Here is a 24,455-nt window from a genome sequence, read left to right on the forward strand (position 1 = left end):
TATGTGAGGCCAGGCAGAGGCAGAGGTAGAGAAATTCGGGATATTTGTACTTCCTGTTGCCGCTAACGGGGTGGAAACGGCTTTACGCCCAGCCACGGCGATGCTAACGACTTCTGCTAAATTCTGCTGGAATTTAGCGGTGGTGGTAACTGGTAGCAGTCGCTCAGCTGTGCTGGCAATGACGATGTCATCACCATGCGCAGCAATCCATTTTCGTCCCGCTGGGAAAATTCGGGAGTGCCATGAAGCTGTGCTGGGCGGTGCCAGTGACTGTAGGCTGGGCTGTAGGCCACTCACGGGCAAAATTTAAAGGGGAGGTGGCGCTTTAAACTTACTGGTCGTGCCCGTTGCTTGGTGGATTGCCGGGTCCGTGCCACAATTTGCAGCCTGGCACACCGCTTGAGTGCCGGACTGATGCCAGGGCAGCCCATTCCCCGGTGGTCCAGGTAGGGACCTGCAGAGTTGGCAGCTTGGCCCTCCCCCTTAAGCACCCTCACGGAGCCCTTCCACCCCACTCGTGCCCCACAGAGCAAGTGGAGCATGTTATTTTGCCCACCACTTGCTCTCGGAGGCAGTAACCTGAAATTAGGTCGTGAGGTGGAACTTTCACGCCTGCCACAGGAACTCCCGCCTCGCGGCTGTTACTGCGCCCAAATGGGGTGCTACGCAATTTCCCCCCATTCCCCCCCACCCCCAGATTCTCTATGTGTGTCTGATGAACTGTAACCTCCTTTTCTTAATGGCAGGACCCCTGGGAGCATCATTGTTTTCTCTGCATTAGGACTTGACTTGTCTCACATTTTTCAGTTACATAAGGTTTCACTTTCACATCTGTATCCTCTGACTTCCTTGTGATTTGTGTCTCACCATGAAGGATCATCTGTTCCTCTGTGAGTGAGTGTTTGACAGGGCAGATATAAAAACAGAAAATGTTGTAAACACTCAGCAGGTCAGGTGGCATCTGTGGAGAGAGAAACAGACTTAATGTTTCAGGCCGTTGACCTTTCCAGCATTTTCTGTTTTATTTCAGATTCCCAGCATCCACAGTATTTTGCTTTTGTAAGGGTGAATGGCAGGGTGGATAAGTGGTTGCCAGTGTTTCTGGAGGTAGAATGGACAGAAATATCTTGTTCTTCAGCAAGCTTCTCAGCTGTCTCCTGGTTTTCAGCCTCTGGAGGATAAACAGTATGATTGTCTTTGGTCTGCTTGAGTAGCATTCTATCCTAATCAACTTCTTTGTGGATCTCTTATGAAGAATGTAGTAACTGATGAAGAGATTGAAGAATACATAGAAGTATTACATTTAAAAAAGGTATATGCTCCTAGAAACTCATTGAAGGTAAAAGGACTCCCACATCTCCATCCCCAACTTTAAGGCCAGAATTTATGATGAAGTTAAGGCGGCCAATCAGGAGAACACATGAGGACATTTATGGCATTCTTTGTCATAAAAACCTCACAACCCCCCGACATAATTGCACTCCTCAAATTCTGCCCTCTTGAGCATCTCTGAATATAACTGTTCAACCATCGGTGGCTGTGCCTTCAGTTGCCTGGGTCTTTAGCTCTGGAACTCCCTCCCTAAACCTCTCTGCATCTCTACCTCTCTTTCCTCCTTTAAGATGCTCCTTAAAACTTATCTCTTTGACCAAGTTTTTGGTCATCTGCTGTAATTTCTTCTTAGTTGGCTAGGTGTCTGTGAAGCGCCTTGGGATGTTTTACTATGTTAAAGGCGCTATATAAATAAACGTTGTTGTTGTTGTATATAAGTACAAGTTGTTGTTGTTGCGTTTGATATTTATAAAATCACCTTGCACTTGTATATAAGTCACACGCTCTTTCATTTACTAATGACACATTACTACGGATATTCTTCCTGTAAAACACCTGACTCCCCAATTATCTGACACCTGCACAGGATGAAGTTCAATTTTTCCCCTGTTGCTCTGCCTTTTTACTGTGTGAAATATTATAACCTCAGTATCAAGAGACTTCATTACATAAATGAGTTAAATGGATTTCATAGCACTGTGGTGCAGTTTGACTATCAAGGGTAAAAAAAAGAACTTGTACTGATACAGTGCCTTCATGACTTCAGGATGTCCCAAAGCACTTCACAGCCAGAAAAGTACTGTTGAGTACTCCAGTGTGTGTTTTATTTTCAGTACTGCTGAACTGTAGTTTGTTTAATGGTGGAAGTATTGTACAGTACAATAAGGTTTATCTCACTATAACCTGTATAGAAAGAAACTGAGAAACTGAGATGCACCCATGAGTACATCTTCGCTAATTTCAGTCTTGATCGCAGCAATGTTTACTACAATATCATTCAGCATACTCTGGCAGGAAGCATGATGTTCATTTTTAATGGCCATTTCCTTTTTCAAGTTTCCTTATTTTATAAAGCAGAACCAAGCTCTTGCAGGCTGCAGGAAGATTGCTGATATTATGCATCGTCACTCAAATAGAATTCAGCTTTAAGCGTGCATTTATATAAAATTGACTGGATAGAACATGGAATATCCTATATTAATGAATCTGGCATTGTAAAAATGTCATATGGACTCCACACTCTCAATTTTGAGTAAGTATTAATAAGGCTCCGCCCAATCAGAGAACCTGGGCTTGTATTTCAAAGCTCTGTGTTGAGCACTCTGTTCATGCCAACAGTGTCTATAGATAGACACAATAGGTGAATTAATTCATTGTATCTTATCAAATTTGATTTTTTATCACACCAGCACCTGGGAAGGAGTAGAGCTATATCTCACACAGTTTTCTGTTAATTCAATCCTTCTTGCTTTGCACAAATTGGTTGCTGTGTTTTCCAATGTTACAACAGTGAATATATTTCAATAGTACATAATTGGCTGTAAAGCATTGATGTTAGCCACTAAGAAGAATGTAAGAGCTGGCCAGGTTGACATCATCCCTAATTTTTACTTGCCCTCTGTGCAAAAGTAGACAACCACTGCTCCAATCTGCAAGAATGAAACCACAAACTGTAAATGTAAGAAACTGCCAAACCGTGTCTCAACACTTGACAGAACAATACTTAAACATGTTGCAGAATGCACTCGAAAGCTCCTCAATGTGTTGGAGTATATTGTTTTGCTACATTCGCCAGCACAGAGTGCAGCAGCATAGCGTGGCATTCATGAGTTTGGTAAGTGGATGAGTTCGGGCAAGAGGGGGTGGCAGGTGCTGTTTTGTCTTGTTTTTCCGACCAGTGCTGACACTAAAGCAGCTGATAAGGAGTGCGAGAGAAGGAAACGGAGGCCCAGAGACCAGCCCAACCAACTGCAGACAAAGATAGAGAGGTGCAAAATCGAGAGGTGACATCACAGCCAAGCTGGTAAGTGGTTGGCTGTTCGACTGTTAAGTATAACTCTCTTTTAGACTGACTTTTAGATTGGTTTAATTGGCAGCGAACTACTAAGTAGCTTTTTGGTGTTTAAGTAAATTTTAGTAAGTAAATTAATTTAAAGGTTAAGTCATAGAAGGAGAGCTCAGACCCATGTCATGCTCCTCCTGTGCTATGTGGGAAATCAGGGACACTTCCAGTGTCCCTGACTACTGTGTGTGCAGGAAGTGTGTCCAGCTGCAGCTCCTGGCAGACCGCATGACGGCACTGGAGCTGCGGATGGACTCACTCTGGAGCATGCACGATGCTGAGAATGTTGTGGAAAGCACATTTAGTGAGTTGGTCACACCGCAGGTAAGGGTTAGGACAGATAGTGAATGGGTGACCAAGAGACAAGGAAAGAGCAGGAAGGTAATGCAGGAGTCCCCTGCGGTCATCCCCCTCCAAAACAGATATACCATTTTGGATATTGTTGGGGGAGATGACTTACCACAGGAAGGCACCAGCAGCCAGGTTCATGGCACAATGGGTGGCTCTGCAGCACAGAAGGGCAGCAAAAAGAGTGGGAGAGCTATAGTGGTAGGGGACTCTATTGTAAGGGGAATAGATAGGAGCTTCTGCGGCCGCAACCGAGACTCCAGGATGGTATGTTGCCTCCCTGGTGCAAGGGTCAAGGATGTCTCGGAGCGGCTGCAGAGCATTCTGGAGAGGGAGGGTGAACAGCCAGTTGTCGTAGTACATATAGGTACCAATGATATAGGTAAGAAGCGGGAAGAGGTCCTACTAGTTGAATTTAGAGAGCTAGGAGTTAAATGAAAAAGTCGGACCACAAAGATAGTAATCTCTGGATTGCTACCAGTGCCACGTGCTAATCAGAGTAGAGGGAGCAGGATAGTTAGAATAAATACATGGCTTGAGCAGTGGTGCAAGAGGGAGGGATTGAAATTCCTGGGACAATGGAACCAGTTCTGGGGTAAGTGGGACCTGTACAAAAGGGACGGTCTGCACTTGGGCAGGACCGGAACTGATGTCCTGGGGGTAACATTTGCGAATGCAGTTCGGGAGTGTTTAAACTAATATGGCAGGGGGATGGGAACCTATGCAGTGAGACAGGGCAAAGTAAAATGGAGTCAGAAACATATGGTAGAAAGGTAAAAAGCAATAGTGGAAGGCCGAGTAAACAAAGGCAAGAAACAAAAAAGGCCACACTACATCATAATTCTAAAAGGACAAAGGGTGTTAAAAAAACAAGCCTGAAGGATTTGTGTCTTAATGCAAGGAGTATCCGTAATAAGGTGGATGAATTAACTATGCAAATAGATGTTAACAGATATGATGTGATTGGGGTTACAGAGACATGGCTCCAGGATAATCAGGGCTGGGAACTCAATATCCAAGGGTATTCAACATTCAGGAAGGATAGAATAAAAGGAAAAGGAGGTGGGGTAGCATTGTTGGTTAAAGAGGAGATTAATGCAATCGTTAGGAAGGACATTAGCTTGGATGATGTGGAATCTATATGGGTAGAGCTGCAGAACACCAAAGGACAAAAAACATTAGTGGGAGTTGTGTACAGACTTCCAAACAGTAGTAGTGATGTTGGGGAGGGCACCAAACAGGAAATTAGGGGTGCATGCAATAAAGTTGCAGCAGTTATCATGGGTGACTTTAATATGCATATAGATTGGGCTAACCAAACTGGAAGCAATACGGTGGAGGAGGATTTCCTGGAATGCATAAGGGATGGTTTTCTAGACCAATATGTCGAGGAACCAACTAGGGGGGAGGCCATCTTAGACTGGGTGTTGTGTAATGAGAGAGGATTAATTAGCAATCTCGTTGTGCGAGGCCCCTTGGGGAAGAGTGACCATAATATGGTGGAATTCTACATTAGGATGGAGAATGAAACAGTTAATTCAGAGAGCAGAGAACTTAAAGAAGGGTAACTTTGAAGGTATGAGCCATGAATTGGCTAGGATAGATTGGCGAATGATACTTAAGGGGTTGACAGTGGATGGGCAATGGCAGATATTTAGAGACCGCATGGATGAACTACAACAATTGTACATCCCTGTCTGGCGTAAAAATAAAAAAGGGAAGGTGGCTCAACCGTGGCTATCAAGGGAAATCAGGGATCGTATTAAAGTCAAGGAAGTGGCATACAAATTGGCCAGAAATAGCAACGAAACCGGGTACTGGGAGAAATTTAGAACTCAGCAGAGGAGGACAAAAGGTTTGATTAGGGCAGGGAAAATGAAGTACGAGAGGAAGCTTGCAGGGAACATTAAGATGGACTGCAAAAGCTTCTATAGATATGTAAAGAGAAAAAGGTTAGTAAAGACAAATGTAGGTCCCCTGCAGTCAGAATCAGGGGAAGTCAGAACAGGGAACAAAGAAATGGCAGACCAATTGAGCAAGTACTTTGGTTCAGTATGCACTAAGGAGGACACAAACAACCTTCCGGATATAAAAGGGGTCAGAGGTTCTAGTAAGAAGGAGGAACTGAGGAAAATCCTTATTAGTCGGGAAATTGTGTTGGGGAAATTGATGGGATTGAAGGCCAATAAATCCCCAGGGCCCGATGGTCTGCATCCCACAGTACTTAAGGAGGCTGCCTTGGAAATAGTGGATGCATTGACAGTCATTTTCCAACATTCCATAGACTCTGGATCAGTTCCTATGGAGTGGAGGGTAACCCCACTTTTTAAAAAAGGAGGGAGAGAGAAAACAGGGAATTATAGACCGGTCAGCCTGATATCGGTAGTGGGTAAAATTATGGAATCAATTATTAAGGATGTCATAGCAGCGCATTTGGAAAGAGGTGACATGATAGGTCCAAGTCAGCATGGATTTATGAAAGGGAAATCATGCTTGACAAATCTTCTGGAATTTTTTGAGAATGTTTCCAGTAGAGTGGACAAGGGAGAACCAGTTGATGTGGGGTATTTGGACTTTCAGAAGGCTTTCGACAAGGTCCCACAAAAGAGATTCATGTGCAAAGTTAAAGCACATGGGATTGGGGGTAGTGTGCTGACGTGGATTGAGAACTGGTTGTCAGACAGGAAGCAAAGAGTAGGAGTAAATGGCTACTTTTGAGAATAGCAGGCAGTGACTAGTGGGGTACCGCAAGATTCTGTGCTGGGACCCCAGCTGTTTACATTGTACATTCATGATTTAGACGAGGGGATTAAATGTAGTATCTCCAAATTTGCGGATGAAACTAAGTTGGGTGGCAGTGTGAGCTGCGAGGAGGATGCTATGAGGCTGCAGAGTGACTTGGATAGGTGAGGTGAGTGGGCAAATGCATGGCAGATGAAGTATAATGTGGATAAATGTGAGGTTATCCACTTTGGTGGTAAAAACAGAGAGACAGACTATTATCTGAATGGTGACAGATTAGGAAAAGGGGAGACGCAACAAGACCTGGGTGTCATGGTACATCAGTCGTTGAAGGTTGGCATGCAGGTACAGCAGGCGGTTAAGAAAGCAAATGGCATGTTGGCCTTCATAGCGAGGGGATTTGAGTACAGGGGCAGGGAGGTGTTAGTACAGTTGTACAGGGCCTTGGTGAGGCCACACCTGGAGTATGGCGTATAGTTTTGGTCTCTTATCTTGAGGAAGGACATTCTTGCTATTGAGGGAGTGCAGCGAAGGTTCACCAGACTGATTCCCGGGATGGCGGGACTGTCATATCAAGAAAGACTGGATCAACTGGGCTTGTATTCACTGGAGTTCAGAAGAATGAGAGGGGATCTCATAGAAACGTTTAAAATTCTGACGGGTTTAGACAGGTTAGATGTAGGAAGAATGTTCCCAATGTTGGGGAAGTCCAGAACCAGGGGTCACAGTCTAAGGATAAGGGGTAAGCCATTTAGGACCGAGATGAGGAGAAACTTCTTCACCCAGAGAGTGGTGAATCTGTGGAATTCTCTACCACAGAAAGTTGTTGAGGCCAATTCACTAAATATATTCAAAAAGGAGTTAAATGTAGTCCTTACTACTTGGGGGATCAAGGGGTATGGCAAGAAATCAGGAATGGGGTACTGAAGTTGCATGTTCAGCCATGAACTCATTGAATAGCGGTGCAGGTTCGAAGGGCCGAATGGCCTACTCCTGCACCTGTTTTCTATGTTTCTATGTTTCTGTTAACCCAATGCTAGTAGAATTCCACCATGTGACACAACGTTGGAAACATGTTCACAATATGATTTATAAAGAAAATAAATAACTTGCATTTATATTGCGCCTTGCACGGCCCCAAGGTGTTTTACAGCCAATAAATTAATTTTGCAATGTAGGAAATGCAGCAGCCATTTTGCGCACAGCAAGGTCCCACAATTGGGAAAAATGACGAGATAATCTGTTTTTTTTTTAGTGATGTTGGTTGAGGGATAACTAATGGCAGTACACCAGGAGAGCTTCCCTGCTCTTGTATGTCCCCCTGAGAGGGCAGACTGAGGCTCTGTTTAATGTGTTATCGAAAAGACAGCACCTCCAACAGTGCAGCACTGTACTGTCAGCCAGTGTGCTCAATTCTCTGAAGTGGGGCTTGAACCCACAACCTTCTGATGCAGAGATGAGAATGCTACCAACTGAGCCACGGCTGATAACCTAAATGTAATTGCTTGAAGGTAAAATGGGAGAGCAGTTGCTTTGCTCGGTAATTAATAGCCCACTAATAAAAATGTGGAATGCCTTGCTTTGAAGTATGTGATTTCTGAAAATAAGATTTCATTAGTGGGTCATTGATCGTGGAGAAAAATTGAAGCAAAGCCATGAAACATAGAAACATAGAACCATAGAAAATAGGTGCAGGAGTAGGCTATTCGGCCTTTCGAGCCTGCACCGCCATTCAATAAGATCATGGCTGATCATTCCCTCAGTACCCCTTTCCTGCTTTCTCTCCATACCCCTTGATCCCCTTAGCCGTAAGGGCCATATCTAACTCCCTCTTGAATATATCCAATGAAATGGCATCAACAACTCTCTGCGGCAGGGAATTCCACAGGTTAACAACTCTCTGAGTGAAGAAGTTTCTTCTCATCTCAGTCCTAAATGGCCTACCCCTTATCCTAAGACTATGTCCCCTGGTTCTGGACTTTCCCAACATCGGGAACATTCTTCCCACATCTTAACCTGTCCAGTCCCGTCAGAATCTTATATGTTTCTATGAGATCCCCTCTCATCCTTCCCGTCTAATAAGGATATCCTTCAGTTCCTCCTTCTCACTCAACCTACTGTCCCCTAGTACAATCGGAAGGTTATTTGTGTCTTCCTTTGTGAAGACAGAACTGAAGTATTTGTTCAATTGGTCTGCCATTTCTTTATTCCCCATTATAATTTCACCTGAATCCGACTGCAAGGGACCTACGATTGTCTTCACTAATCTTTTTCACTTCACAATGCTGTTATGTGTTGAATACAAAATCTGACCAGATACTATAAGTTTAAAGTAATGTGTGACTGTAGTCCTTTATAGTGCCTCTCCAGCCTGTGAGGCTTTCTTATGTACAGGTGCTCCCAAGGGATTGTGGGATCTCTTGGAACTCCAGGGAATGAGCCCACTGGTGATTAAACAAGGTATTTAGAGGTTTGCATATATAACAACACTTTACAATGTGAGTCGATCTGGGACCTTCCTTTCCCTGGTGGAAATGCTGGTTTTGGTGAGTCGTTTGTTGGGCCCTCGCTGGGCTGCTGCGCAGCTGGCCTTGCTGAGTGTGGTGAGTCCTGCTGGGCTGCTGCGGGTGATGGGTTCTGCTTCGTGGTCAACCGCTGGGTTGGTTGCTGCTTGTGTGTGTGTTGGAGGGTCGAAAAAGGTAGAGTCCATTGTGGGTTGCTCTGGATAGTCCGTGAATCTGAGTTTGGTTTGGTCCAAGTGTTTTCTGCACGTGAGTCCAATTGAGAGTTTGACCAGAAACACCCATCTCCCCTCTTTGGCCATGACAGTGCCGGGAAGCCACTTGGGACCTTGTCCATAGTTCAACACAAATATAGGATCATTAATCCCAATTTCAGGTGACACATTTGCGTGATCATGATATGTATTCTGTTGAAGCCGCCTGCTCTTTACCTGTTTGTGTAGGGCAGGGTGGACTAACGAGAACCTTGTCTTAAGTGCCCTTTTCATGAGCAGTTCAGCGGGGGTAGCCCCAGTGAGCGAGTGCGGTCTTGTGCAGTAACTAAGCAGGACTCGGGATAGGCGAGTCTGCAGTGAGCCTTCAGTTACCCTCTTCAAGCTCTGCTTGATTGTTTGCACTGCTCGCTCTGCCTGACCATTGGACTCTGGTTTAAATGGGGCAGATGTGACATGTTTAATCCCATTGTGGGTTGTGAACTCTTTGAACTCGGCACTGGTGAAGCACGGCCCATTGTCACTCACAAGGCCATCAGGCAGACCGTGCATGGCAAACATGGCCCGTAGGCTTTCAATGGTGGCAGCGGACGTGCTTGCCGACATTATCTCACATTGGAGTACACATCTACAACCACAAGGAATGTTTTTCCCAAGAATGGGCCTGCATAGTCGACATGGACCCTGGACCACGGTTTGGAGGGCCAGGACCATAAACTTAGTGGCACCTCCCTGGGTGCATTGCTTAACTGTGAACATGTGTTACATTTGTGCACGGAGGACTCATCGATATCGGGCCACAACTCGTGGGATCTGGCTATTGCTTTCATCATTACAATGCCTGGGTGGGTACTGTGGAGCTCACCAATGAAAGTGTCCCTGCCCTTTTTTGGCACCACTACCCGATTACCCCATAGAAGGCAGTCTGCCTGTATGGACATTCCATCGCTGCTCCGCTGGTACGGCTTTATTTCTTCCTGCATCTCTAACAGGACACTAGACCAACTCCCGTGGAGCACACAGTTTTTTACTAAGGACAGTAAGGGATCCTGGCTCGTCCAGGTTCTAATCTGTCGGGCGGTAACAGGTGATTGCTCACTCTTGAATGCTTCCATTACCATAACTAAATCTGCGGGCTGTGCCATCTGCACCCCTGTGGTGGGCAATGACAGGCTGAGAGCATCGGCACAGTTTTCTGTGCCTGGCCTGTGGCGGATGGCGTAGTTGTATGCGGACAACGTGAGCACCCATCTCTGGATATGGGCTGATGCATTCGTATTTATCCCCTTACTTTCAGAAAAGAGGGATAAGTGGCTTATGGTCGGTTTCCAATTCAACTTTGAGCCCAAACGGATATTGATGCATTTTCTTTACACCGTAAACATACTTTAATACTTCTTTTTCGATCATGCTGTAGGCCCTCTCAGCCTCAGACAGACTTCTGGATGTAACCGGTTGAAATTTCCCGAAATCATTAGCTTGTTGCAATGCACACCCGACACCATATGGTGATGCATCACATGCTAGTACCAAACGCTTACATGGATCATACAGCACAAGCAATTTGTTTGAGCATAACAGTTTCCTAGCTTTCTCAAAGGCATTTTCTTGACTTTTATCCCATACACATTCATCTCCTTTACATAGTAAAGAGTGCAGTGGTTCTACCAGTATGCTAAGACCCGGTAAGAAGTTACCAAAGTAGTCTCGTCATGTTCTTTGGTCTCGGTGCATTCTTGATTGCCTCCGTCTTCGAATCGGTGGGCCTGATGCCATCCGCCGTGATTCTTCCCCCCAGGAACTCCACTTCAGACGCGAGGAAAACACACTTCGAGCGCTTCAACAAGCTTTCCATGTTCCTCTGAAATATTGCCGCGGCTGATCGAATCCCAAACGGGCATCAGTTGTAAATGAAGAGACCTTTGTGCGTGTTGCTGCAGGTGAGGCCATTCGATGATTCCTCCAGCTCCTGCGTAATGTAGGACAAGGTCAATCCAGCTTCATGAATGTTTTTCTTCCTGCCAGCATTGCAAATAGGTCATCTGCCTTTGGTAGTGGGTATTGATCCTGGAGGGAGAAACGATTGATAGTTACTTTGTAATCACCACAGATTCTGATGGTGCCGTCTTCCTTGAGGACTGGAACAATTGGACTGGCCCACTCGTTGAATTCGATCGGCGAAATAATGCCATCGCGTTGCAGCCGGTCCAGCTCGATCTCCACCCTCTCTCTCACCATGTATGGTACCGTTCTTGCCTTGTGATGGATGGATTGCGCCCCCGGAATCAAGTGGATCTGCACTTTTGCTCCTTGGAACCTCCCGATGCCCGGTTCGAACAGTGAGGGGAACTTGTTTAAGACCTGGGCACATGAAGTGTCTTCGACAGAGAAAGCGCTTGGATGTCATCCCAGTTCCAGCGTATCTTTCCCAGCCAGCTCCTGCCGAACAGCGTGGGGCCATTGCCCAGTACCATCCAGAGTGGCAAATTGTGCACCGCTCCATTGTTGGAGACCTTTATGGTAGCACTGCCGATTACAGGAATCATTTCCTTTGTGTACGTTCTCAGTTTAGTACGAATGGGAGTCAGGACTGGCCTTGAGGCCTTGCTGCACCACAATTTATCGAAAGTCTTTTTGCTCATTATGTACTGGCTCGCGCCTGTGTCCAGCTCCATTGACACTGGGAGTCCATTTAATTCAACCTTCAGCATTATCGGGGGACACCTTGTGGTAAATGTGTGCACCCCATATACCTCAGCCTCCTCTGAGACTCTGATTCATCGTGATCCTCCATAGATCTGTCCTCCTCTGCAACATGGTGGTTTGCAGGATTAGCAGGGTTTGCAGCTCGCCTGCACATGCATTGGAGATGTCCCATTGTTCTACAGCCCTTGCAAACATATTCTTTGAAGCGGCTTGAATTAAAATGATAATCACCTCCGCAGCGCCAACAAGGTGTTAATGGCCTTGCATTCACCATCCTTGATGGTGGATTCTGAGACATTTGCGGACGTGCAGCTGCAGGCATGCGAGTCCTGTCCTGTACGAAATGATTCGAAAACACCATTACTTTGTTCACAGTACTTGCAGCAGCACTCGTATGCTGAGAGATTTGTTTGGTATTGTCACTGGCTATGGCTTTACTCAAGGTTCGGGTCTCTACCGTCAAAAGTTTGTGAAATATTACTTCATGGCCAATGCCAAGTACAAAGAAGTCCCTGAGCATGTGCTCCAAGTATCCTTCAAATTCGCAATGTCCTGCAAGGTACCTTAGCTCGGCGATGTAGCTCGCCACTTCCTGGCCTTCAGACCTCTTGTATTTGTAGAACTGGTACCTTGCCATCTGAACGCTTTCCTTCGGGTTTAGATTCTCCCGGGACCAGTGTGCACAAATCATCGTACGACTTCTCTGTGGGTTTCGCTGGAGCGAGCAAATATTTCATGAGGCCATACATTGGTGCCCCGCAAACGGTGAGGAGGATCGCCCTTCACTTGCCAGTGTTCGCTTCTCCTTCCAGCTCGTTGGCCATCAAGTATTGGTTGAGTCACTCCATGAAGGTTTCCCAATCATCTCCCTCCAGAAATTTCTCCAGGATGCCCATGGTTCTCTGCATTGTTGCGGTGGGGTTCGTCATCTGTGTCTCGTCGCCAATTGTTATATCTTGAATAAAGAATCTGACCAGATACTCTAAGCTTAAAGTAATGTGTGACCGTAGTCCTTTATTACAGGTCTCCAGAGTGCCTCCTTATGTACAGGTGCTCCCAAGGGATTGTGGGATCCCTTCGGATTCCAGGGGATGAGCCTGGTATTTACAGGTTTACATATATAACAAATGCAATGAATTTTTTTTTGCTTGTTGATGTACTTCTTCCCCCTCTCTTCCCTTCCCAGCCCAACAAGCTACCAATGCCAGGTCCAATTTGGGTCGGGAGTTTTTCCATCCTATATTAATGAATCTGGCGTTGTAAAAATGTCATATGGAATCCACACTCTCAATTTTGAGTAAGTATTAATAAGGCTCCGCCCAATCAGAGAATCTGGGCTTATATTTCAAAGCTCTGCGTTGAGTGCTCTGTATATGCCAACAGTGTCTATAGATAGACACAATAGGTGAATTAATTCATTGTATCTTATTAAATTTGATTTTTTTATCACACCCGCACCCGGGAAGGAATAGAGCTATATCTCACACAGTCTTCTGTTAATACAATCCTTGCTGCTTTGCACAAATTGGTTGCTGTGTTTTCCAATGTTACAACAGTGAATATATTTCAATAGTACATCATTGTCTGTAAAGAGTTTGGAACACCCTGATGTTAGCCACAAAGAAGAATGTAAGAGCTGGCCAGGTTGACACCATCCTAATTATTACTTGCCCTCCGTGCAAAAGCAGACAACCACTGCTCCATTCTGCAAGTATTGGTCGAGTCACTCCATGAAACCACAAACTGTACATGTAGGAAACTGCCAAACTGTGTCTCAACACTTGACAGAACAATACTTAAACATGTTGCAGAATGCATTCGAAAGCTCCTCAATGTGTTAGAGTATATTGTTTTGCTACATTCGCCAGCATTGACCCAATGCTAGTAGAATTCCATCATGTGACACAATGTTGGAAACATGTTCACAGTATGTTTTATAAAGAAAATAAATAACTTGCATTTATATAGCACCTTGCACAGCCCCAAAATGTTTTGCAGCCAATAAAATCATTTTGTAATGTAGGAAACACAGCAGCCATTTTGCACATAGCATTATCCCACAAATGGGATGATTGACTAGATAATCTATTTTTTTTATAGTGATGTTGGTTGAGGGATATTTAATGGTTGGGAGACCAGGAGAACTACCCTGTTCTTCTTTGAATAATGCCTTGGGATCCTATATGTACACCTGAAAGGACGAACAAGGCCTCAGTTTAATGACTCATCCAAAAGACAGCACCCCCCTCAGTACTGGACTGGAGTGTCAGCTTATATTATGTATTCAAGTCTCTGGAGTGGGACCTGAGCCCATAACCTTCTGGCTCAGAGGCAAGGATGATCAACAAGCATAACACAGATCACAAAATGAATTTAAACATATGAAGCTGTTTATTTTTAGGAGTGATATTTGTCAAAAAAGGCCCATTCTAAAAGTAAAAATGAGTTATTGTGATTACTAAGTAAGTGACACAAGGCAGATTCTGTGGGATTATAGACTGGTAGAGGAATCTGGAAGTTGTCACTTCAACCATATTTTTGGTATGTGTTTCTGATGATACTAATGGAATGAAAGTTCACACACTGCAGCTGAAGTAGTTAATCCACTGATCTTATGAAATGAAAATACATTTTAAATGGCAGAAATGTGCCAGGATTTATCAAAACTTTGTCTACTCATGTAGCATTTCTTTTCTTCCTCCACATATTGTAAAAAAATAATTCTGATGCAAGTTCAAGATACAATATAACAAATGTTATGTCAAATAATATTGCATTCTATTAACTGTGTAGATCAAGAAAGATCTGTGGACTACCTGTGGGATTGTGAGACTTTTTTCAGTATCATACGCCACCTAGTGACTTTTGTGATGCATCGTGATTACCAGAGGTAAAATGGAGAGAAAAGGAAATAATGAAATGTGTATTTTCTGCTCAGTTTTGAATGGAGCCTGATGTAAGCAATGCTTTGACTGATAAAACACCACAAATAGTAAGCAGAACACAACAGGGGTGAAATCGGTCTGGATCAGTCGTGTGAAAAGAGTTCATAGCGAATTGGCAGTTCCATTTTACTTGGAAAAGAATATTGGGCATGTTGTAAAGCGGGCTGCCGATTCGCTACCAGCTATTTTTGCAATATTGGCGTAGACAAATTTCAGCCCCAGCATATCCAATCAGCTCAGGAGATATAGAATATATTCGTCAGAATGACTTGCTGGGACTATACCATTCAGCAATGATATAATCAAGCAATTGTTGGAAGAAAATGGGCCATTGTTTTCTGTCAAAATAGTAGTGAGGATAATCGTGCTTGTCATTATTTATGCACAAATGGTACAGCAACTTCAGGCAAGATGAGCGGTTAAATGTGAATATCCAAAAATTGCTGTCTGAGTTATGCTGCTCCGCTATTAGCTTCACAAAAATGACATCTCGCTGTCTGGCTCACCATTGAAATTAATTTAATGGCATGAAGTTGCAGTATTTGGGTTAGGTAGCATATAGGCTAGTAAGCCAGAGAACTGGACTAATGATCTGGAGATGTGAATTCAAATCACACCACAGCAGCTGGGTAATTTAAATTTTGTTAATGAAATAAATCTGGAATAAAAAGCTAGTATCAGTAATGTTGACCATGAAACTACTGGATTGTTGTAAAAACCGTCTGTCCTTAAGGGAAAGAAATCTGCTGTCCTTACCTGGTCAGGCTTATATGTGCCTTCAGACCCACAGCAATGTGGTTCACTCTTAACTGCCCTCGAAATGTCCTAGTAAGCCACTTAGTTGTAACTGTAGGGGAGGACGAAAACCCCCTCATTTTACCCAGAAGGAAAAGGGCTGTGGGATCAGTCTGTGCTGTGAATTGAAACCGATGGAAGGAAAACTTTGGGACACAAATGGAGACCCCCCCCCCAAGTGTTTGGACTCATAGGAAAGGGAATGTAATTTGGAACTATCGACCAGAAAGTTTGAAATCCTAAAGTGCACATGGAAGAAACTATGAACTTTAATTGAATTTGGGATTTTTTTAAAGGTCTGCAAGAAAAGGGGTGGAGTCAATATCAAAAGGGCCAGTTTAGACATTGGAACTAATCAAATTGTCTGGGAACTGTATACCCTCGAAACTTGCCCCTTGAAAACATTAGCATTTAAACAATGCCACATACATATTCCAACACCTTTTTCATCAGGCATAGAAATATCTGGCTCAGGCCAGACTAGCACAATGGCTACAGGAGGCCAATGCAATCAACACCCACTCAAACCTTGAGTAGGTTAAGATCAGTGGGAAAAAAACCTAAAAACCTCATACTGCTGCATTTTTCAAAATCAAAAGTCCACCAATGAGAAGAATCGACTTCAGCAGGAGAGGCGGACTGGATAATCTGGCTATAAAAAAGGGGTTTCTGACGTAGTGAAAGAGAGGAGTGATGATTTTCCCTGCCCTGGTGATTCAACAACCACAACCACAGGCCTCTCGACACGGAAGGAAAACCAGTGTCCGAAGACACTGAAGATAGAAGAAACAAACCACCAGACTGCAGAAGGCACAGTAGTGAGTATAACCTCTGGTCCCCAGAACTCCCAACTCAGTTAGGCCAGGAAAGGTGGGAGGTTGGGCATTGTACTGCTAAACTGGTGTAAAGATTTTCGTTGTGTCCGTTTAGTGGGATTTAGGGGGATTGTTTTGTTGGTGTATTGCTGTTTGTTGAGATGCACCTTGTCAAATAAATTGGAAGCCTAAAGTTCCTCTTGGAATCACCTTGTCTCAGTTCTATTGTATTACATCTCCTGATCGTGAGTCTTATGTCAGAACCGTGTAAGGGAAGCTAGGAGCGCCTCGAAAACGCTCAACTGTGTGTCACAGGCTAGGGAAGAAGGGGTTAGGAGTGTTTGACACTCGCAGGTGCCTCACAGGCTAGGCATAAGCTGTGGGGACGCACGAGTCTCAAAACCCCCTTCATAAGCTGTGGACACAGTCTCTCCAGGGGTGCTCTTGCAGCACTCAGGGTACCTCACAGGCCAGGCATAAGCTGTGAGGGCAGAAGCCCAGAGAGAGACATCCAAGGCACAACAACCCTGTGAAAACCCCTTACAGAACAAACTGAGACAAAAACAATAATAAGAATAAAATCGGGCACACCACCTGGCATCGACCTCGGCACCAACATTGGACATGACAGCGGCACACCCAGCCCAGTCAAGCCTGCAAGGTCCTCCTCACTAACATCTGGGGAACTGTGCCAAAATTAGGAGAGCTGTCCTACAGACTAGTCAAGCAACAGCTTGACATAGTCATACTTTCAGAATCATACCTTTTAGCCAATATCCCAGACTCCTCCATCGCCATCCCTGGGTATGTTCTGTTCTATGGGCAGGACAGACCCACCAGGGATGATGGCACAGTGGTATACGGTTGGGAGGGAGTTGCCCTGGGAATGCTCAACATTGACTCCGGACCCCCTGAAGTCTCATGGCATCAGGTCAAATATAGGCAAGGAAACCTCTTGCTGATTACCACCTACTGCCCTCTCTCAGCTGATGAATCACTACTTCTCCATGTTGAATACCACTTGGAGGAAGCACTGAGGTTAGTAAGGGCACAGAATGTAGTCTGGGTGGGGGACTTGAATGTTCATCACCAAGAGTGGCTCAGTAGCACTACTATTGACCGAGCTGGCCGAGTCCTGCAGGACATAGCTGCCAGACTAGACCTGCAGCAGGTGGTAAGAGAACCAACACGAGGGAAAAACCTACTTTACCTCATCCTCACCAATCTACCTGTCGCAGATGCATCTGTTCATAATAGTATTGGTAGCAATGACCAACGTATAATACTTATAGAGACGAAGTCCTGTCTTCACACTGAGGGCACCTTCAGTCATGCTGTGTGGCACTACCACCGCACTAAATGGGATAGATTCAGAACAGATCTAGCAGCTCAAAAGTGGGCATCCATGAGGCCCTGTGGGCCATCAGCAGCAGCAGAATTGTATTCCACCACAATCTGCAACCATATGGCCTCGGCATGTCCCTCACTCTACCATTACCATCAAGCCAGGGGACCAATCCTGGTTCAATGAGGAGTGTAGAAGAGCATACCAGGAGCAGCACCAGGCTTACCTAAAAATGAGGTACCAACCTGGGGAAGTTGCACCATAGCACTACATTCATGCTAAACAGTGGAAGCAGTATGCTATAGACAGAGCTAAGTGCTCCCACAACCAATGGATCAGATCAAAACTCTGCAGTCCTGCCACATCCAGTCATGAATGGTGGTGGACAATTAAACAACTAACAGGAGGAGGAGGCTCCATGAACATCCCCATTTTCAATAATGGTGGAGCCCAGCACGCGAGTGCAGTGGACAAGGCTGAAACATTTTCAACCATCTTCTGTCAGAAGTGCCAAATGGATGATCCATCTCGGCCTCCTCCTGTGGTCGCCACCATCACTGAAGCCAGTCTTCAGCCAGTTCAATCCACTCCACGTGATATCAAGAAATGGCTGAGCGCACTGGATACAGCAAAGACTGTGGGCCCCAACAACATCTCGGCTGTCGTGCTGAAGATCTGTGCTCCAGAACTAGCCGCGCCACTAGCCAAGCTCTATCAGTACAGCTACAACATTGTATCTACCCGACAATGTGGAAAACTGCCCATAAAAAGCAGGACAAATCCAATGCGGCCAATTACCGCCCCATCAGTCTTCCCTCAATCATCAGCAAAGTGATGGAAGGTGTCGTCGATAGTGCTATCAAGTGGCACTTACTCACCAATAACCTGCTCACCGATGCTCAGTTTGGGTTCCGCAGGACGTCTTGGCTGCAGACCTCATTACAGCCTTGATCCAAACATGGACAAAAAAGCTGAATACGAGAGGCAAGGTGAGAGTGACTGGCCTTGACATCAAGGCAGCATTTGACTGAGTGTGGCATCAAGGAGCCCTAGTAAAGCTGAAGTCATTCGGAAACTGTGGGAAAACTCTCCACTCGCTGGAGTCATACTTAGCACAAAGGAAGATGTTTGTGGTTGTTGGAGGCCAATTGTTTCAGCCCCATGACCATGCTGCAGGAATTCCTCAGGGCAGTATCCCAGGCCCAACCATCTTCAGCTACTTCATCAATGACCTTCCTTCCATCATAAGGTCAGAATGGGGATGATCGCTGATAATTGCAGTTCCATTTGCAACTCCTCAGAAAATGAAGCCATCTATGCCCGCATGCAGCAAGACCTGGATGACATTCAGGCTTGGGCTGATAAGTGGCAAGTTAAAATTTGTGCCATGACAATCTCTAACAAGAGAGAGTTTAACCATCGCCCCTTGACATTCAATGGTATTACCATCACCAAATCCCACAACATCAGCATCCTGGGGGTCACCATTGACCAGAAATTAACTGGACCAACCACATTAATACATAAGAGCAGGTCAGAGGCTAGGTATTCTGCAGCAAGTTTCTCACCCCTTGACTCCCCAAATCCTTTTCAACATCTACAAGGCACAAGTCAGGAGTGTGATGGAATACTCTCCACTTGTCTGGATGAGTGCAGCTCCACAACAGTAAAAAAGCTTGACACCATCCAGGACAAAGCAGCCTGCTTAATTGGCACCCCATCTACCACCTTAACTATTTACTCTCTCCACCACCGGCGCATCATGACTATAGTGTGTACCAGCTACAAGATACAACTCCCCAAGGTTTCTTCGACAGCACCTCCCAAATGCACAACCTATACCACCTAGAACAACAAGGGCAGCAGGTGCATGGGAACACCACCACCTCCAAGTTCTTCTCCAAGTCGCACGCCATCCTGACTTGGAAATATATTGTCGTTCCTTCATCATCACTGTGTCAAAATCCTGGAACTCCCTCTCTAATAGCACTATGGGAGTACCTTAACCACAAGGACTACAGCAGTTCAAAAAGGTGGCTCACCACCACTTTCTCAAGCGATGGGCAATAAATGTTGGCCTTGCCAGTGATTCCCACATCCCAGGAATGAATATTTTAAAAATTGCACGGTAGATATAAACTAAAGTTAAATCTTGTCCATTTCTGCCTAAGTACCCTTTTAACGACATGTGACGTGTTAGTTACTGCCAGTCAACTTCTCTGGCATGGATTATTAACTATTGTAAGTATGGAGTCTCATTCCTTTAGCTTTTAATTTTCTTTTCAAAGAATCATAGAATGACACAGCACAGAAGGAGGCCATTTGAACTATCATATCTGTGCCAGCTCTTTGTAGAGCTATCCAATTAGTCCCATTCCCCGGCTCTTTCCCATAGCACTGTAGTTTTTTCACCCGTTTTTATCCAATTCTCTTGTGAATGTTATGAGTGAATCTGCTTCCACCACCCTTTCAGGCAGTGCATTCCAGATCTCAACGACTTGCTGCATTAAAAAAATCCTCATGTCACCTCTGGTTCTTTTGCCAATTACTTTAAATTTGTGTCCTGTGATTACTAACCCTTATGCCTCTGGAAACATTTTCTCTGGGGGGAATTTTCCGGGGGGTCAGCGGGTGCAATCAGTGGCAGGTTGGTTGGGAAAGTGTTTTTTTCTTGGCAACAGGTCGACCTCCTGCCGCACGTCTTTCTCAAATGTCGGGTCTGCCAGCGCTGAGCAGAACCAACACGCAGCCGCGGGGCAGGCAATTCAAATCATTAGTGGTTTCTTACAGCCATTTAACAAAGTTTTTTTCCCAGCTTATTGATTTTGACAGGTTCCCTCTGTGCCTAGGCCTTATCAGTGAACTTGAGGCCGGAGGTGACTTACCATTTTTTCAGCTGTTGAGTTGACAGCTTCAAATGTCAAGTCAAAGTTCCCAACTGATTGAGATGTCGTCCCTTAGCCATTAGCTTCTCTAACCTGCAGTTCCACTCCAGATTCAGAAAGCTGCAAGTCTTTACACAAGTCTCCATCCAGTCTGACCTCATTACCTCTCCCATCATTGACAGATCGCTTCTGTCATCTCTACTTCACTGCAATCAACTAATGCTGCACAGGACACAGGGCATCAGCACCTGACCACACTACTGACTGGGACACTAGGGATGGCCTTGCCATATTTACTTCACTTGAGGTTGTAAATCCTGGCTGTCACATGATGCGCTAGGTTAGCACCACCCCACACCAACACCATAAAGCATCCTGACAATGTCCAAGCCATTCCTTTCACACTCATCAGCATTGCGAGGGGTACTGTTATGTCTCACCATTCACTGCAACTCACTAAGCAGCCTCCAAGAGTGCACAGAAATCTGTCCAAGAAAGCAAAGTGTTAAAAATAAAGATTTCAATGTTTGACAGCACATTAACAGAAAGTTCACATGAACATTGGCTAAAACAAACAAGTGCCGACCCTTATGTGTTGTTATGATTGGACTAGGAGTCATGGGAGAGCCTGGGTGCAGCCCTGCACCTTTGTGCAGTGCTTGTCAGTGTTTGCAGCACCTCAATGCTGTAGAACACTGACAGCACAACTGTCAAACTATATTTGTTCATGGTCCCTTTATGGAAACCGGCTGATGACGCATCATCAAATGACATCATCAGACCTGCTTCTTTCAATTGGCCGGGAAACATGCTGGGCAGGCTTAACAAGCCCAATCAGGGGAAAATCATTCTACACAGCGGGCTGGAGACAGCAGCAAGGCTGGGACCTGCCACCAATGTCACCCGCCACAGACCCGCCGAGGTTCGTAAAATCCATCTGTCTGTATTTATTCTATCAAAACCCTTCATGATATTGAATACCTCTATCAAATCTTCTCTTAACCTTCTCCGCTGTAAGGAGAACAACAGCAACAACAACTTACATTTATATGGCCCCTGTAATGTAGTAAAGCATCCCAAGGTGCTTCACAGGAGCGTTATCAAACAAAATTTGACATCGAACCACAGAAGGAAGTATTGGGACAGCTTGGTCAAAGGAGTAGTTTTTAAGAAGCATCTTAAGGGAGGAAAGAAAGATAGAGAGGTAGAGAGGATTAGGGAGGGAATTCCAGAGCTTGGGGTCTCGGCAGCTGAAGGCATGGCCGCCAATGGTGGAGCGATTAAAATCAGGCATGTACAAGAGGCCAGAATTTGTGGAGCGCAAAAATCTCGGAGGGTTGTAGGGCTGGAAGAGGTTACAAAAATCGGGATGTATTTCGAAGATCATGGAGGGATTTTAAAATGAGGATGAGAATTTTTAAAATCGAAGCATTGCTTAATTAGGAGCCAAAGTAAGTCAACCCCAGCTTCTCCAGTCTCCTCACATAACTGAAGTCCCTCATCCCTGGTACCATTTTGGTAAATCACTTCTGCACCCTCTGTAAGGCCTTGACATCCTTCCTGAAGTTTGGTGCCCAGCATTGAACACAATATTCCAGCTGAGGACCAACCAGTGTTTTATACAGGTTTAACATCACTTTCTGGCTTTTGTACTTTATGCTTCTATTTATAAAGCCAAGAATCCCATATGATTTTTTAACAGTCTTCTCAACTTATCCTGCCACCTTCAAAGTTTTGTGTACATACATCTGCATCGCTCTCTATTCCTGCACCCCATTTAAAAATGTACCCTTTAGTTTATATTGCCTCTCCTTATTCTCCCTGCCAAAATGTATAATTTCACACTTCTCTGTGTTAAATTTCATCTGCCATGTGTCTTTCCATTTCACCAGTCTGCCTTTGGCCTCCTGAAGCCTTAATGTTTACTGCATTTCCGAGTTTTGTGTCATCTGCAAACCTTGAATTATGTGCTGTATACCCAAGGCCAGGTCAATAATATATATCAAAAAGAGCTGTGGTCCGAATAACTTCCCCTGGTGCACACCATTGTATACTTAGCTCCAGTCTGGAAAACAACCATTCACCACTATTCTCTGCTTTCTGTCCCATAGTCAATTTTGTATCCACGCTGTCCCTTTAATCCTATAGGTTTTAATTTTGGTAACACGTCTGTTATGTGGTACTTTATCAAATCCCTTTTGAAAGTTCACAGAAACAACCTTGATCAGCTCTCTCCATTACTTCATCAGAGAACTCAATCAAGTTAGTCAAACCTGATTTGCCTTCAACAAATCCATGCTGACTTTAATTTATTAGCCCATATTTTTCTAAGTGGCAAATAATTTTGGCCTGGATTATTGGGCTAGAAATTTGGGAAATACTGCTATGACTGGGCGATATTTGAGGATTAAAATGTTTTTTTTACCGCCGGAATACCACTATCGCCGGAGGCTGCAAAATTTGCCAAACAGTGAGCAGTGGTAGTGGTAGCAGTAAAATCCAGTACTGCACGTTGGAATTTGTGCGATGGAGTCGAATTCAGCGATATGAAAAAAAACGGTCTTTCTGCGCATGTGCAAATTTTGTTTTTCGCCGATTTATTTTTTCCGATTTTTTTCCCCCCCGCGATTCTGGTCAGGGTGCACCTGCACATGCTCAGTACACCCAGCTCTCAATCATCGATTTTTCAGACACAGAAGAAGATGCAGCACATTGACCAGAGCAGGCAGAGGGCCAGAAAATGTTGTTGTGATGCGAATGAGGCACTTGTAACAACTATTGAGAGTAGATGCGGGGAGTTTAACAGGTGGGGTTCGAGGTAAACCCTTCCCCCACCCATTGTAAAAAGATTTTGAAACCTGTTGCTGAGGAGGAGTCCTCAGTGGATGACTTTCCCAGGGACTACCAACAATGCAGGAAGAGGTAGAATGATCATTGCGGGGTCGTGAGAGTAAGTAATATTTTTATTCATGCACTCCTTGATTACTTAAATTGTAAATCTGACACATGTTGCTGTAGGTAGGCTTAGTGTTGCACCTTACTTGCCATGAATGATCTTTACACATTATTAAGACTGCCTGCTGAGATCTTAAAAGATGTTCCTGCACTTCGATGTCTTCCTCATGAACCACGTACAGCTTCCAAGGCCATTAAACAGAGAACTGTATTAAATGTTTACTATATGGTATAGGTGCTTTGATGGCTATCTGCCACAAGAGAAGAAGGGCACTCTGGTAACCATTGTCATTTTTGCAGAAAAAGCTGTCACACAATCGACACGAGCAGCGATGGACAGTGGTCCATCCAATACGTATCCCTTGACTGACCTGGAGGAATGCGTGGCAGGCTTAATTGGTGCCCACGGGAGATCAACTACCCATACTGGTACAGAACTGAGGGTAAGACCTGTAAAAATCCCCGGCTGGGTTGGGGTCATGTCATGTAGTGTTTGTGGACTCGTATTTGGGTAATGTGATGCGGTGTCTCTCGACAACATATAATGCAGTAGTGGTGATCCTTCAAATAAGCCTGCGCTATGTAACCTTACTTATGTCACCCTGCCCCTTCCCCTGCTGCTAACCACTCATCTGTTGTTTTCTATTTTGCAGATGAGGATTCTGAGGCGCCACATCATCCTATGCAAGCCTCCACCTCAGCCTATCATGTGTGGGTCGAAGAGGAAGATGATGGGCGTGCTGACGACCCTCTACGGGGGGAGGAACAACATCCTCAAGCTGTTGCGGGGG

Source organism: Pristiophorus japonicus, chromosome 5 (assembly GCF_044704955.1).
Source record: "Pristiophorus japonicus isolate sPriJap1 chromosome 5, sPriJap1.hap1, whole genome shotgun sequence".
Taxonomy (NCBI): domain Eukaryota; kingdom Metazoa; phylum Chordata; class Chondrichthyes; family Pristiophoridae; genus Pristiophorus; species Pristiophorus japonicus.